Source organism: Saccopteryx leptura, chromosome 5, assembly GCF_036850995.1.
Source record: "Saccopteryx leptura isolate mSacLep1 chromosome 5, mSacLep1_pri_phased_curated, whole genome shotgun sequence".
NCBI lineage: Eukaryota > Metazoa > Chordata > Mammalia > Chiroptera > Emballonuridae > Saccopteryx > Saccopteryx leptura.
The window spans coordinates 75,151,187-75,168,607 of NC_089507.1; the positions used below are offsets into that span (position 1 = coordinate 75,151,187).

At 34.8% G+C, this 17,421-nt stretch overlaps 1 protein-coding gene across 2 annotated transcripts in view; it reads left to right on the forward strand.

The window, feature by feature from the left end:
• Window positions 1–17,421, forward strand: part of GRID2 (glutamate ionotropic receptor delta type subunit 2) — a 1,621,553-nt gene that overhangs the window by 712,802 nt on the left and 891,330 nt on the right. The gene's annotated exons all lie outside the window — the stretch shown is intronic.

Consider the following 17,421-nt stretch of genomic DNA (forward strand, 5'->3'; position numbering starts at 1 on the left):
CTTTGGGCTCAAGCTAGCAACCATGGGGTCATGTCTATAATCCCACACTCAAGCCAGCGACCCTGTGCTCAAGCCAGTGAGCCTTTGTTATAGCCAAATAAGCCCACACTCAAGCCAGGGTCTCGGGGTTTTAAACCTGGGTCCTCTGCATCCCAGTTAGGTACTTTATCCACTGTGCATTGCCTGGTCAGGCAAAACCTTACAGAGATTAAGAGTAGTGATCCAAGAGCCAGATTGTGGGTAAAAATCCTGATTTTATCATAGCAAAGATTTTGGTTGGGTCCTTTAACTCTTTTATGATAGTTTTCTACACTTTTTTATAATTTAAAAATAGAAACCTACTTCATAGGATAGTAATGAACATCAAATTTTACATAATTTAATTGCTTAGAAAATGACTCAACACAAAGGAAGTGCTGTTTCAGTGTAAATTATGAACAATATTCTTTCTTGTGGATTTCTACATACTATTTAATTCTAATAGCAACCCATGAATTAAATATTTTGAATCCATTTATGCAGTAAAGAAGCCACCATTAAAACTAAGTTGATACACAGTTCTGTTTGGCTCTCAAACCCAATCTCTTTCAACTTTACTGCATAGTCATGAGAGAATATCAAAAAATGTGGTTTTGAACATGGATGGGCTTGCCAAATTCTATAGAGGAACGATGCTGAAATGTGGGAAGCTATTGCATCCAGGTATCTCATTAGAGGACATAGATCACAAAACAATGTTTTTAAACAAGGGTTTGGTTGATGGCAGACTGCAAAAGACAATAACAGAGAAATAACAAATTGAGACTCAGAACTTTCCATATTAAAGGGAAGAAGGCAGATTGGGTAACACCTGGGAAGAGTTAAGAAACTTTTCTGTGGTATTTCTATGAGTATGTGCATACAGTGTAAGTGTGTGTGTAACATTTTCACTTTTTTGTATGTTTGGAAGATAATGGGACTTCAGCATGATAGGATGTTCATGAAATAGAACACTGGAAAGGAAAATGGTCTCAGTGAAATATGGAAAAATATATGTATCAAAAATTGAAATAAAACATGTATCTTCGAAAATAGGGGAGACACTTAGTCTCCTCCCAAAACAGGATGGAAATTAAGGAACCCCATTGCCTCCATGAAACCATTATGTGGTAACATGCATGAGTGACACTTTGTGAGTTCTTACAACACATGGTGAACTATCATATGTGCTTCAAAAAATCAATTCCGGCAATTCTTATAACAACCTTTTTGAGGTATAGCTGTTACTAAGAGGATAGTGAAGTATAGATAGGCTCCTACACTGGCAGTGCTGAAACTTCAACTTTTATAATTAGAATTTAATATCCATGTAGTTTACTTTCTACCCCATTGCACTAACCTTTTAAGCCCCAGTTGGGCAGTTGGAAGTAGGAGGTTGGTTCAGCATCTTCAAAAGTTCTGGAATGTACAGATGTCTGAAAAAAAGAAGAATGGAAAGAAACTAAAGCAAAGATAGGAGCAATGGAAAATGGGGAGGAGCCAGAATGCAAACAGAAGACCAAAAATTAGCACAAAATTCCAGACAGAAACTGACTTAGAGTGAGGAAAAGAGAAGAGAAATGAAGAAAAATGCAAACTACATTAGATGTCAAGTTAACTTATTATTAAAATTAAACTAATTCAGTCATATCTAGCTCATTTTAAATATAAAATATCACTTTATTAGATTTTAAATTTAGTCTATTTCTTTAAAAATTAACTTGCATGAGTGACTTCACCTACGTTTGAAAAATATCTTCTGCAATACTGTCACTTTAGGTTATCGTTGCACATAAAAAATGAAAATATGTTGAAAAGACCTGAAAATGCTTACTTGTAAGATAAAGACTAAAATTATAAATTATTAAATTGGGAAAATTCTTCATAACCCCTCTAATTCTCCTAAATTTCTTATGTCTTTTAAAAATTACCACTACATTTCACATGTAATATTGTGCTTCCCATGGGGATTCTTGAAAATATTTGGTCAAACCAAGAATATGAATGTTGCCTGACCTGTGGTGGTGCAGTGGATAAAGCATTGACCTGGAACACTGAGGTCACCGGTTCAAAACCCTGGACTTGCCTGGTCAAGGCATATATGGGAGTTGATGCTTCCTGCTCCTCCCCCCTTTCTCTCTCTCTCTCTCTCTCTCTCTCTCTCTCTCTCATTCTACCTCTCTCTCCTCTCTAAAATGAATAAATAAATAAAAATTAAAAAAAATGTTTAAAAAAAAAAGAATATGAATGTTATCCCATAAATTACTTAATGATAAACTTGCTCATAAAAGTTAACTATTTAAATTAAGTTGATTTATTTTAATAGAAAAATTAAATACATATTTAAATGGTAAATAATCAATTTGGTATATATACTCAAGTATGTGGCTTTCTAAAAAATAAGTCAATATTTTATTCTCAAGCTTCACTATATTTACATATACAATTCATTGGAACAGGAAATTTAAGCTTTTGGTGCTGCTATATTCAAGAAAATATCTTAAAAAAGAATATTGATCAGTCTGACCAGGCGGTTGCACAGTGGATAGAGCGTCAGACTGGGATGTGGAGAACCCAGGTTCGAAACTCCAGGGTCACCAGCATGATCACAGGCTCATCAGTTTGAGCAGGGCTCACCAGCTTGAGCAAGGAGTCACTCACTTTGCTGTAGCACCCTGGTCAAGTTACATATGAGAAAGCAATCAATGAACAACGAAGAATTGATGCTTCTCATCTCTCTCCCTTTCCATCTGTCTGTCCCTCTCAATCCCTCTCTCTGTCTCTGTGACAAAAAAAAAAAAAAGAATACTGTTCAAATGTAAACATGTATTTTATTTTTCCTTTTTTCACTTAAGGACTAAAAATTCTAGTTTTCATTTATTATTTGAAAGGAAAAGAAATTTAAAAAATAATTATTCACTATACTAGTTTATCTAAGGATTCCATAATTATACTGCTTTTAATATAAAAGAATATATATCTCCATTATATACAAATTTCTTTCTTCTAATAATATGTTTGTTTATTTATTTATTTATTATTTATTTATTTGGTTTATAAGCAGCAATATGAATGGCATCTTTTGAAACTTCTGTTGACTTGGTTAATAATAGGAAAAAATGAGTATTTAATCTTTTCTTCTCTCATTTTTATAAACATAATTGAATAATGGAATGTCTAAATTTTAGTCAATTGAAAAATGAAAAACATTCTTTTCACCAAGAGATTTTTCTTATGTCAATTTGATTTGAAATTTTTCCTGTGGCTTTTAGTTTACTGAGTTAGACCATGAAAAGTTTCCACAAAATACACATTCCTAAGGAAGGTTTGACCTAGAAGCTTTCAGGATCAACAATTTTTTTTTCTTTTCTAAATGAGAGGAGGGGAGATACAGAGACATGCACACTGACCGGGGCTGATTGACGTTCTGCCCCTCTTGGGCCATGCTCTCAACCAAGCTAGTTTTAGCACCTGAGGTGGAGGCTCCACCAAACATCCTCAGCACCTGGGATGATGTTCTTGAACCAAATAAGCCATGGCTGCAGGAGGAAGAGAGAGAGAGACAGAGAGACAGAGAGGGAGAGAGAGGAGGGATAGAGAAGCAGATGGTCACTTCTCCTTTGTGCCCTGACCAGAATCAAATCTGCGACATCCAAACACTGGGTAACACTCTACCACTGAACCAACTGGTCAGGATAAGATAAACAATTAAAACAATGTTTTTCACCTAAAGCCTCTGGTTAACCCAAGGCACATTTAATGTGAAAGGGATTTTGCAAATCTAAGTGAAGGCTTTATCTTTTAAAGGAAATTTTCTAGGAAAATGGGAGAGGACATTAAAATCAATAGCATTTAATGTTCTCTGATGTTTCCTGTAGCATAGTGCCTGTGCTTCACTATTTATTTAGTATTACCATATTAAAAATCAGTTGAGTTGGGTTTATCTTGCTTACTTCCTACTGAAAATTCCATGCTACTAACTCCATCTCTTAAAAATACAAATACAAATAAAAACCAAAAACCAAGTAGTCTATAAGAAAAAGGAACATGCTATATGTACCCAAACATAAGACATGAGGCTTTTTAAAAATACTGTTTCAGTCCCTCCACAGTTTTGTAGAACATTTTGTTGTCAGTTATCAAATGGGTTATAGAAATTGTATTGAATAGAGCTTCTTTGGAGACTATAATCTAATTACATAAATGGAAGAGAATACTAACAGTATTCATCATATGAATCAAGACTTTCACACTGTCCAGTATTAATTATCTTTTTCTTGATGAAAGAAATATTAGACTATGAATATTGGGGGATACTAAACAAGGACATGTCACCACAGTTTATTAAGAATACATATATATATTTTTCATTTTAAGGTATCAATGACCTTTTTTAAAAAAAATATAGGAAAGTTTCAATTCTATAGGAACTAATTAGTTGGCTGGCCATTTTCTGTATAACACTTTATCCCATATTTACTCTGTTTCCACTGGAGCGGTATTTCTCATTATTACTTAATTCTAAATAGTAGAATTAAGTAATTTCACTTTTCTAAGAAAAGTGTAACTAGTTAATGTCAGTTTTTTTGGCTCTGTGTTTAGTGCGAGAAGGTGTTGTCACTGGAATAAAGTTGAGCTGTTATTTATTTTTAGTTGTTATTCATCCATCACAAGTTTTCACTAATGAAAAGTTAGCTGGGGTTTACCCACCAACAGATCAATTCTATTTCCAGAGCAATTAACAAAACTTGGAGACAACCATGAATGTAAAATAGTACGATTCATCAGGTCTTAATAATGGACAACCAAAATTGACTAATCAAAACCTAATTTCACCATTGGCCTAAAAAGAAATTTAAGATTTCCCAGATCCTCTTTATTATTGAATTAAGTTCCTACCTTTCTAATTATTCTTTGATTCCCTATCTTGTGTCCAGCACAGTGGCAAAATATCAAGGGAAAGCTAAAAATCATAGTAAATTGTAGGATAGCATTGACATAAAGACACTGAAGTGAAGTAGGGACAGACTCCAATTCTATGTAAAACTTGCAAAAACGGTGAAAAATCTGTAACATTTTTTCTTAAGATCCCATCCCTAAAGCAGAAAATGCATATTTAATTTTGTTGTGTTTCTCAGTATGTGAGTTATCCAGCTCAAGAAGGAGTTAAGGACATGTTTAATATTATCAGAAAACGTGGAGAGAGCACTTTACTGTCTGCCATGAAATTCTTCATATAGGGCAGTATTTTTCAGGTCAGTTTCAATGTGTATTCTCATGGATCTGCTGGCATAGATGACCCTTAGTTAACCAACTGCTACCATTAGTTCTGTGCTATTAAGACCTGGGTAAACTGCTGAACATAAAATATCAGGAAAATAATCTGCCTTTAGGTTATCATTGTACTTTTCTTGCTCACATCCTTGTCCTTATATAATCCATACTCATTCCAATACCTTAAAAGGGCAGAGCACATGCAGCCGGAATGGACTTTACCAAGCTTTCCCAGCCTCACTCACACTGCAGCTACCTCTTCCCTCACTCACGGTCAGGAATACATGCTCAAAGCCTGAGATAATTATCTCAGATGCTTCCATTCCCTTTGCTTCCCTTTTCTCTCCTCAGCTACAGGTCTCTTTTATAATATAAAATCCAAAACCTGGTAATTTATTCCAGAGAGACATTAAAATGAAGTGAAATTATGAATAATGTTGGATATGTAATTTAAGTGCACACACTCTAGAGTCTGATTTTGTTTAGGTTCTTTGCTCTACGACTTAACAGTATGTGACATTGGACCTGATTTATGACTTCTTTGTGGCATAGTTCATGCTCTGTAAAACAGGGAGAAAAATAGCACTTCTGTGCTTTGCTTGATGAATTCACAGATCAGATTATTAAATAATTTAAAGTAGTAAGTATTAATCATATTTAATATATACAAATAATTTAATATGAAACTAATATTAAAGGTCTTTAAGGTGATGTTTAGGTACAATGTCATTATAATTATGACCATGTTTTGTGACAAAAATAACAGTATATAGTTATCCAGACTAAGCGGCTTATCTTCAATGATATTGCCATGACATTTTTCTTTCCAAGTCTAACAGATGACTTTTATTTTCATTTTATTAGCCATAAAGGAAATCTTAAAATTCTCTAAACAATGCAAAGGAATCCTTCTGTTTATGTAGGTATATTAGTAACATCATTTTATCTCAAGATCATGAGAAGTCCTCGTGCACATGCCATTTTAGCAAAGGGATTCTCATCACTGAAAAGGAGAAAACCAGTAAAATGGTCAAGAACTTAGTTTGTCTTAACTTTACTGATCATGAATAGTCAAAGACTAACTGGCAAATATGGGTTTAAGATGGAATTATAATTATTAATATCAAGGAAAATCTATAACCCTGTGACATCCAACCTTTTAAATTTAAGGAAAGACTTATTAAACAATGTTTGTGATAACTTTTTATTACATATGATATTTATTTGTATCACTTGTATTTTTAAAAGAAAAAGTTTAAAAGAAAATAAGTCCTGAATAATCCTGTTATCAAATACATACCCATGATTAATTAATAGTTGAGTTATTTTATATATTTTATTTTATACAAAAAAACTTAAAATTCTGAAAATAAAATTTATTTTTTATTTGTGAAAATAACAAAAGCATTCCTTTTCTTAGATTTTATTGATTGATTTTACAGAGAGAGGAGGGTGAAGGAAGCAAGAAGTATCAACTCATAGTTTCTTCACTTTAGTTGTTCATTGGTTGCTTCTTTTGTAAGTTTCTTATATAATATTTGTACACATTTTAAATAATAGCTTTATTAAAAAATGTACAGATGGTTGTCTAAAACTACTTTGCTAGTCAATTGAAAAATTGATATCTTGGAAGAAAATTTGAATTCTAATTTAAAGGGTATTTTTAAATTATTTAAAATGTATCCGGTGTTTATAGAATTAGTTAACAACATATTTCTAGATAAAGCTAGATGTTCAGATAACCATTTGCAAAAGAGAAAAGAATTAGGTAAAAAAAAATTTTATAATAAAACAAAAACTTAGTTTTTGTTACTTCAACTCTGGAGGAAGGTATTATATTTAAATAAATTTTATACTTGAGAATTTGAATGTGCTAAAAGGAAATATATAACATATGTCATCCAATTAAATAAATGCTATTGAAAATATTCCCTTAGATTATAGGGTTTTATACAAAAGAAGAATAAGTCTACTGACATTTTATATAGGATTGTTTTATCCCCTTCAGCTTTAACTCTAGAAGATGGATTTTGTTTCTGAAAATACCAAAGCAATAAAAATAACAATAGAATTAAAAGTTAAATATACTGGCTCAAACTATGTCAAATAATCAATTAAGTTAATACAATAATGTAAAAAAAGTAAAATGTGAAATATTTATCATAAAAAAATTCAAGCAACTTGTTGATGTCCATTTTCACCTTAGTAGAATATCTTTTTTTTTTTTTTTCTTTTTTTCTGAAGCTGGAAACGGGGAGAGACAGTCAGACAGACTCCCGCATGCGCCCGACCGGGATCCACCCAGCACGCCCACCAGGGGCGACGCTCTGCCCACCAGGGGGCGATGCTCTACCCCTCCGGGGCGTCGCTCTGCCCTGACCAGAGCTACTCTAGTACCTGGGGCAGAGGCCAAGGAGCCATCCCCAGCGCCCGGGCCATCTTTGCTCCAATGGAGCCTCCGCTACGGGAGGGGAAGAGAGAGACAGAGAGGAAGGAGGGGGAGGGGGTGGAGAAGCAAATGTGCGCTTCTCCTATGTGCCCTGGCCAGGAATCGAACCTGGGTCCCCGGCACGCCAGGCCGACGCTCTACCGCTGAGCCAACCAGCCAGGGCCTAGTAGAATATCTTTTTAAGTTTCTTATCATCAGGAAGTGTTTAGGTCCTCCTCATAAATAATTTATAATTAATAGAATAAGAATTATTTATAAATAAAGATAACACTTATCAGACTTAAATGAGCATACCTCTTTATTTTGAATGAAGTATAATCTTTTGAGCATATTATTTAAATGCTCTTTTAAAAGAAAGAAAGAAAATTACCATTAAGTTTTTGCTATTTTTTTAATACAAAAATTACCTAGGGTTTGGAAGAAAAATAGAAGAACAAAACCTGATTTTTTTTTCCCAAAAGACAGGAAGGATGTGTTAATTTGTGTGTGTGTATGTGTGTGTGTTTGTAAGCAAATTAAGAAAACCTGGCCCTGACCGGTTGGCTCAGTGGTAGAGTGTCAGCCTGGCGTGCAGGAGTCCCGGGTTCAATTCCCGGCCAGGGCACACAGAAGAAGCACCCATCTGCTTCTCTACCCCTCCCCCTCTCCTTCCTCTCTGTCTCTCTCTTCCCCTCCCACAGCCAAGACTCCATTGGAGCAAAGTTGGCTCAGGTGCTGAGGATGGCTCCATGGCCTCTGCCTCAGGCGCTAGAATGGCTCTGGTTGTGACAGAGCGACGCCCCAGATGGGCAGAGCATCACCCCCTGGAGGGCATGCCGGGTGGATCCCAGTCAGGCGCATGTGGGAATCTGTCTGACTGCCTCCCCATTTCCAGCTTCAGAAAAAAAAAGAAAACCTAAAAATAATTTAAATGAAAGGCACTAGTAAAAAGAATGGATATACACATATATGTAACATAATATGAATATTATTTCAGATTAGCCATAATGACAGTTGTGGTTTAACTTTATGACTTTAAAAACAAAATTAAAAAATGATTTTTGCATCAGAAGATAAGTGAGCTTTTTTTCATGAAGTGTTACGATCAAGCTTCTGACCATTTGGCTTGGGGAAGGTTCAGATGATTTATCTTACTTAATGAAGTGATCTCATAGTGTATTTCAACTGGCTGTAAGGAAAACTTTCTTTAGATAATTATCTCTTCTATTTTATTAACCCTTCCGTTTTTGATCCAATGTCATGTTATAATACCTACTTTTACTTGGATTGCTACAGAAAGGTTGTATCAAGTTCTTCATCTTTGACATTACATCTAAGATAATTGAGCTTTTATTTATTTTCTTTATATTGGTTTTTAGGATATAATACATACCTTTGTTTAAAAAATCACAGGCTTTACTGAAATATAAAGAGAACATTCCTTCAATGCAATGTCATCATACACACTTTGCAGAAGTTTATGTATTTTCCATAAATTTTTATTCATGCTAAAGCAAATACATAGAATTATGTGTGTATGCAAACTTGTATGTGTATCTATATACGTGTGTATATATACATATTGATAGATGCTTATATGTTTACTTAAATATATGCTTGTACATATATATTTAAATTCATATGTATGCTTATATGTTTTCTTAAATATTAGTATATAAATATATAGTGAAGTTCAGCTCTTCTTTTTACTACACTAAAGATATGATTGTAAATTTTCTTTCATAGCAATTTGAGCAGATCCTTATCTTTCTATGTACTTAGTTGGTGGTATAGATAGATTCACCATAGTTTATTTTTCCATTTATTTATTTCTGTATATTTAGGGTTTTGCTTTGTTTTTTTCTTAGATTGTCTTATTGTTTTCATGTTTGTAATTATGAACAATGCTATATTGAATGTGCTAGACCACAACCATTTGCAAAGTTTTTAGGAATACACTTTTAGTCAAGAAATTCCTAGTTAAAGAATGTGTGTATTTTAAATTTTTAGAGATATTGCCCAATTACCCTCTATAATTTTCACATCAAAAAATGCTTTCAGCACATTGTGTGAAATTTACTTTTTGCCAGCATGATAGTTTCAAAAATTGTAACTTTCTTTAATCTTCCTTTCTTGGGTATTTTTGAGCTTCCTGTATTTTCTTTTTTATCAACTGATGTCCTAGTCACTTATTCATTCTTTCTTATTTTACTCGACTTTACTTACTGATTTTAAAAGTGCCTTATACATCGCCTGACCAGGCGGTGGTACAGTGGTTAGAGCGTTGGACTGGGATGCAGAGGACCCAGATTCAAAACCCCAAGGAGGTAGCCAGCTTGAGCGCAGGCTCATCTGGTTTGAGCAAGGTTCACCAGCGTGAACCCAAGGTCACTAGCTTGAGCAAGGGGTCAATCAGTCATTTATAGTCCCCCAGTCAAGGCACATATGAGAAAGTAATCAATGAACAACTAAGGTACCACAATGAAGAATTGATGCTTCTCATCTCTCCCCTTTCCTATCTGTCCCTATGTGTCCCTCTCTCTGCCTCTCTCTCTGTCTCTGTCACACACACAAAAAAAGTGACATATATTAACAAAGTTTTTCTTTGCCTGTTACATGTTTTGTAAATAATTTCCCCAATTAGTCTTTGGAAATTTTTTCCTTTATGTTTTTCTTTCAATTGTGAGTTTAACATTTTTGAAATATATCTTTTTTTTTTGTATTTTTCTGAAGTTGGAAACGGCAAGGCAGTCAGACAGACTCCCACATGCACCTGACCAGGATCTACCCGGCATGCCCACCAGGGGGCGATGCTCTGCCCATCTGGGGCATCGCTCTGTTGCAACCAGAGCCATTCTAGCGCCTGAGGCAGAGGCCATAGAGCCATCTTCAGTGCCCGGGCCAACTTTGCTCCAGTGGAGCCTCGGCTATGGGAGGAGAAGAGAGAGACAGAGAGGAAGGAGAGGGGGGAGAGGGGGAGAAGCAGATGGGTGCTTCTCCTGTGTGCCCTGGCCAGGAATTGAACCCGGGACACCTGCAAACCAGGCAATGCTCTACCTCTGAGCCAACCGCCCAGGGGTAACATATCTTTAACTTAGTATCATCTCATCACACAAGTACAACCAAGGGCAAAGACTAATATAATATGTTGATACTATTTATGCACTAATAATGAAGCCAGTGCCATATTTTTAGAACATTTAGTTAAGAGATTAAATTATACTTCCCCAATATTGTATGTATGTATTAATATGTGTGTGTGCGTGCACTATGTATCTTTGGAGAGCAACTATAAGTGGGTAGAAATAGCTGATTTTAACATCTCAGTTGGTATCCTGTTGCTTACAGTTTTGAATGATATTTTATATGATAGAGTTTCTCCAGTGTTAACTATTCGATAGTAAAATATTTGAGCAAAAACTGTGTGAAATATTCATCTTTTAGATGTATACAGTAGACGACTGAAGATCTGAAAAGGCCCACACTAAAGAAATGGGTTTAATTTTAGTGTTTCTCAAATCATTAAGCCACATTTTCTCTTCCTGTAGAACACTTTAACAGTATCCTGAACAGAAATTTTAGCAGAGCTAATAATCTTTTCTGACAGGAGTTAAAATCTGGAGATATATAAGTAAGTTCATTTCAAATATGAAGTATAATTTGTAATAAGTTATTCTAAGGCTTAAAAGAAGTGGTATATGCCTTGAAAGGGGGGTTCATATAGTGATGTAATGGCCTCAAATATCTTAAACTGAAAATACTTTACCCTTCTTTTAGTCAAATAAGCTAAAAGTATGTGAGAGAATAAATGATGTATGATATTACTTTTGTGATGTGGAAAAAGAAAAAAAATGTACAATAGTTTATATTATTTTAATCATAGGAACACTAGACTGTAGCTGTGCTTTTATAGCATTCAGAAAGTTTAACTATACAAAATTTCTATAGTTCACTGAAACAAAATTGAATAGTATAAAGCATGAGTCTAATTTTTTTTCTGAGTTTCTTCCACCAGCTCATTCCCTGGTGGGGGAAAAATGTCTATCAAAAACAACATAAAAACCATTTCATTAAATCTTATTTTAAGCATTCTTATTGGTACAAAAAGGAACAAAAAAAAATCAGGCTCTGAATAATATTTTGTGCCTCATTAATTCAATATTTAAAATTATTTAAATTAATGCAATACTTTAAAGACCTACTAGGATCATTTAGTTCCCCAAGCCTTTGTTAATGAGTCTCTGAAATGTATTAAGCAAACAGGGGCTAATTGAATGAGTACTGACACCTTCAAGGAGACAAATGCATAGTAATCTTTGTTTTTGAGTATACAATAGTTTTACAGGGATTTTAATGTTTAAAGATGATCTTGATTCTTAGGACATTGCCATTCACATATTAGTTATATACTTACATTGTAGAATTTATTGTGAGAACTTAAAAATATAAATTATATTACTTAGCTACAGGTTCCTTGACCTATGAGGATGTAAAATTTCCTTCGGGAGTTAAGAAATTTTGCCTATATAATTTATTATAAATTTAAAAAAAACTTTTGTGTTTAGCACAAAGTATGAAGATTTTTTTAAAAGACAGGTTTTAAACATTCCAAAAGCTCATGTATTTCACACTAATTTATGTATTTTAAAGGTAATTTAAAATAGTCTGATTGGAGTGGGGTGATTTCCCTGGCAAATGCAATTGTCAAAATTAATTAATCGAACACTTAGGATTTGTATATATTGCTGTATTCAAATTAAACCTCAACTTTTATAAAATATTTTAGTTAGTATTAATTCCTTCTTTTTCCTATTTCTGATGTCCAGCCTCCCATCCATCCTTATACTTTTGAAGTAAAATATAAGGATTATATCAATATATCTGTATTCCTTAAACAGCAAAGATTATATTTCTTATATTTCATTGTAGCAAGGACAAGAAAGAGGAGGGAAAGGAAAAGAGAAATCTCAAACTGTTTTATTCTGTAGTGCAGAGAAATGAAAATTAAAATATCAGTTCTGTTTGATCCATATCTTGTAAGTGTGTATTATAGTATCTTGCTTAATGCTTATGTGTCCTTCAGCCCAAATGTAGCATACAGTATTCCCCAAATAAATATTTACTGATGGATGGATGGGATGTATGGGTGAAAGGAAGGCAGAAAAAAAGAAAAGAATGCTGGGGAGAAGAAAGGAGGAAATTTTAACCCAAGGGTACAAAAGCATTTGAAAATATGAGTTCTCAGAGAGTTTATCACTGTAAGAAAAAAAAACAAAAACTTCTCTACAAGCTTTTGTCAAGAATCCTTTCAGACAGAGGCTTCATGTTGTATTCTTAAGGATTCAATATTAACTTTAACAGATATTTGTTAATTTTCTGATATACTATAAGCCCCTATTTCCTATTCTAGAGTTAGGAAGATTAGCTGGAAATGTAATACCATCTCATTAAGTATTCCCTTAATCCTGCAGTTGTTTCAAATGATCACATTTACATTTTTCTTATCACAAAATCAGCTTCCCTAGGTGTCAACTGGGGATGGCACTCACCTGCTTCGAGTGAATCTAAGTGATTTAAGTCCACCAATATCAGATAGGATTTTTATGTCTTAGGTGACTCAATTTGTGCCATTTACCAATTATAATATGAAAATATTTTCCATTAAAGTCCCTAATATTGGGACTGACTTACTTTATAAAGTAGATGTTTTTTAAAAAAGTAAAGAATAGGATGTAAATATGAGCATTTTAACTAAATAGCATAGTTCTAACATTATAGCTTTCCATAAGAGGATTTGGATAAGCAAGCACTTCATAAAATGTGAAACATGATATCTTTATAAAGTCATCCTACATGTATTTTTTTATTTTTTTATTTTTATTTTTTTTTATTTTTATCTTTTTTCATTTTTCTGAAGCTGGAAACAGGGAGAGACAGTCAGACAGACTCCCGCATGCGCCCGATCGGGATCCACCCGGCACGCCCACCATGGGGCGGCGCTCTGCCCACCAGGGGGCGATGCTCTGCCCATCCTGGGCGTCGCCATATTGCGACCAGAGCCACTCTAGCGCCTGGGGCAGAGGCCGAGGAGCCATCCCCAGCGCCCGGGCCATCTTTGCTCCAATGGAGCCTTGGCTGCGGGAGGGGAAGAGAGAGACAGAGAGGAAAGCACGGCGGAGGGGTGGAGAAGCAAATGGGCGCTTCTCCTGTGTGCCCTGGCCGGGAATCGAACCCGGGTCCTCCGCACGCTAGGCCGACGCTCTACCGCTGAGCCAACCGGCCAGGGCCCATGTATTTTTTTAATTGTGTATTTCTGGGTTAACTCCTACTTCTTCAAATTAAAATATTATAAAGAGAAGGTCCAGTTTGAATTTTAGAGATGGAGCCATGTTAATTTGGAATAAAATTAGTATCTAGACATCAGAATTAATAGTTGTGTTTTAAAACATATTAAATTTATTACTTAGAAGAAAATGGAAAGTGGGTAATTTAAAAATTAATTTCAGAAATTCCATTCTGAATTCTGATTGCCTTTTACTCAGAGCAATAGTGTATTAGCAAGAAAATAGGTATATTTTTCACTAAGAAATCTAAAAAGAAGGTAGTTTTCTTCTCTCTTTTTACATAATTACTATCTTCCCTTTCATCAGTTATAATCAATTAGGATTTAATGGGGATTTATGATCTTAGTTATAATCTGTTTCAGCTTTATTCACATGCTTTCTGAGATTTGCTTTGTAGCTTAATGTGTTTTTAATACATTAAGCACATTATAAAATGATTTATAGTGCACATTTAGCCTCATAGTCTACTTCAAGCAGAGGACACCGTATGTATCATCAGGGAACGATTGGTATATTTGAAAATAAACATGTCTGACCTGTACAGAGCAAGTGTACTTATACAAGAAACATCTCTCTGTTCAGGCTTGCCTTTATTTCCTATCACCATTAATATTTGCCATGTGACAGTGTATGTCAAAGTAGCCATGTATATTATAAAGTGTGAAACTCAGTTCCATTGTATTATAGTGCACAAGTATTTTGAGGTTTCCTTTGATGATACAGAAGTAGAATAGTGTAGAAAAGGGTACTCATAATAAAACTGCAATATGTTAGTGGCTTTGTATTTCCCACCATTCTAATCCCTTAAAAATTATAACATAGCCATAATTTTTCCTTGCCTGCATCTTTAATTTTTAATTTTGAGTGGTTGAGTGGAAACATGTTTATGAATATCTAAATTTAAGAATAGATCTTCTAAATTATGCTTTTTTCAGTGAGAGAAAGAGACAGGGAGAGACAGCGACGGACAGGAAGGGAGAGAGATAAGCATCAACTCATACTTGCAGCGCCTTAGTTGTTCATGATTGTCTCTCAGATGTGCCCTGACCTGGGGGCTCCAGCCAAGCCAGTGACCCTTTGCTCAAGCCAGCAACCTTGGGCATCAAGCCAGTGAACTTTGGGCTCAAGCCAGTGTCTGTGGGGTCATGTCTAGGATCCCATGCTCAAGCAGGGGACCCTGTGCTCAAGCTGGTGAGCCTTCTCTCAAGCCAGATGAGCTCGTGCTCAAACTGGTGACCTTGGGATTTTGAACCTGGGTCCTCAGCATCCCAGGCTGATGCTCTATCCACTGCGTTACAGTCTGGTCAGGCCTAAATTCTATTTTGGCTTCTAGTATACCTGTACGGTATATATAAAAATATAAAATTATATTATATAAAAACTTGTATATGTGATACTATTCCCCAAGTACCAATGAAATGTAAACATTATTTATTTTTAATTTTACACTTGCATTATTGTGCACATTTTAACTTGCTTACTCTTTGGAAACAACACAGAAAAGACAGTGACCTGAAAACTTCCCATTTTTAGTAAGACCAATAATAGGCAGGCCATGGAAATGGGAGACATGTTTGTACAGATGTGAAGTACAGAAGTCATTCAGAATTGAAAGGAAGAAAACGGAAGAGTAAGAAAAATTTCTGTTAAGCACACGTTAGTAAATCAACTGATGAGTGAAATTAATAATTTTTTTGTTTGTTATAGATGTAAAATCATTTTATAGTTCTTCCAGAACTATTTATATTAAAGTCATATATTTGTTGTAGTGGTGACTTTATTGTTTCCATTTGGCTACTATTTATATAGGCTGACATTATAGCTATTTATCACTAGTTAGAAAAGCCATATAAATTCTTAATGTAAATGTTCTCAGTGTCTTTGTTTTGCTACTGCATAGTAGTTAGGTATTCTATTTTTCACATTTTATTACTAACACTAACGTTTGCAAAAAAATTATTGAAGAGAATATTAAAGTGAGGTAACACAATAACTTAGCATGTTTAGGATATAAAAATCCAAGTTACTACCATGTGTCATTGGACAAAGGATAAGTGTACTTACTGGTTATACTAAACAGCACTTTTTTTTTCTCTGGGCTTTAAAGAGGATATCTTTAGGCAAGTTTTATTACTCCTTTAAACCAGTCTTACATTTTCACAGTGAGATGTTTGTTCATATTCCATTATCTTATTTCTGAAATTGAGAGGAATATTAAATGTCTTAAAATGTGCACTGGTTTTAACAGTGAAGTTCTGAGCTTAATAAACATCTTTGTTTGAATCCTCAAATTCTTCAGGCTGAAATTATGTACCAATATATTTAAACATATATGGTAACTTATTATTTTGTTAAAAGGAATAGCTAATGTATATATACATTTAAAATAATAACACACAGCTTTAATTCTTCTATGGCAATTTGTTAATACAAAAGTTATTTTAAGGAACACAAAATGTAACCATTAAAAAAATGAAAAATTCTAATACAAATCTATATAATCTGTTATTATATTTATAATCTTAAGATAATATTAATAAATGGTTTCATTACTTTTGCAGCTAGGAAATTATAAGGACACAAAACCGAGGAAGTTTCTAATTCAAACTTGGAAAAAAATTTGCTACATACTCTCCAGTTAAAAAGAAGAGAATCAGGCTCTGCTTTAATTTATTCATCCAAAAAAATATTCATTTACTGCCTATAATTTGTCCAGTACCTTTTAGACATGAGAACAATGAGTAATTTAGACCAAGTACATGAGTTCATGATGATTATAATAAGAAAGATAGGATATATCAATAAACATACAAATACATAAGGGGTAATGTCAACTAATAATAAACAGTGCTGGTTTTGTAGTGTTTAGAGAAGGCATTTGGAACAGAATCTTGAATGAATTGAAATTGTAAGCCTCAGAAGGGTTGGGGGTGAGAAGTACCCAAGGCACTAAAGTGCTCAGTTTATCCTCAGAGCAGCAGCACCAGCATGCCAGAGGAGAGGGAGTGAATACCAGAGTAGTAAGAAGTGAGACTGGACAGTGTTCAAAAGTTAGAAATAGGCCCTGGCAGGTTGGCTCAGCGGTAGAGCGTCGGCCTGGCATGCGGGGGACCCGGGTTCGATTCCCGGCCGGGCACACAGGAGAAGCGCCCATTTGCTTCTCCACCCCCACACACACACACTCCTTCCTCTCTCTCTCTCTCTTCCCCTCCGGCAGCGAGGCTCCATTGGAGCAAAGATGGCCCGGGCGCTGGGGATGGCTCCTTGGCCTCTGCCCCAGGTGCTAGAGTGGCTCTGGTCGCGAAAGAGCGAAGCCCGGAGGGGCAGAGCATCGCCCCCTGGTGGGCAGAGCGTCGC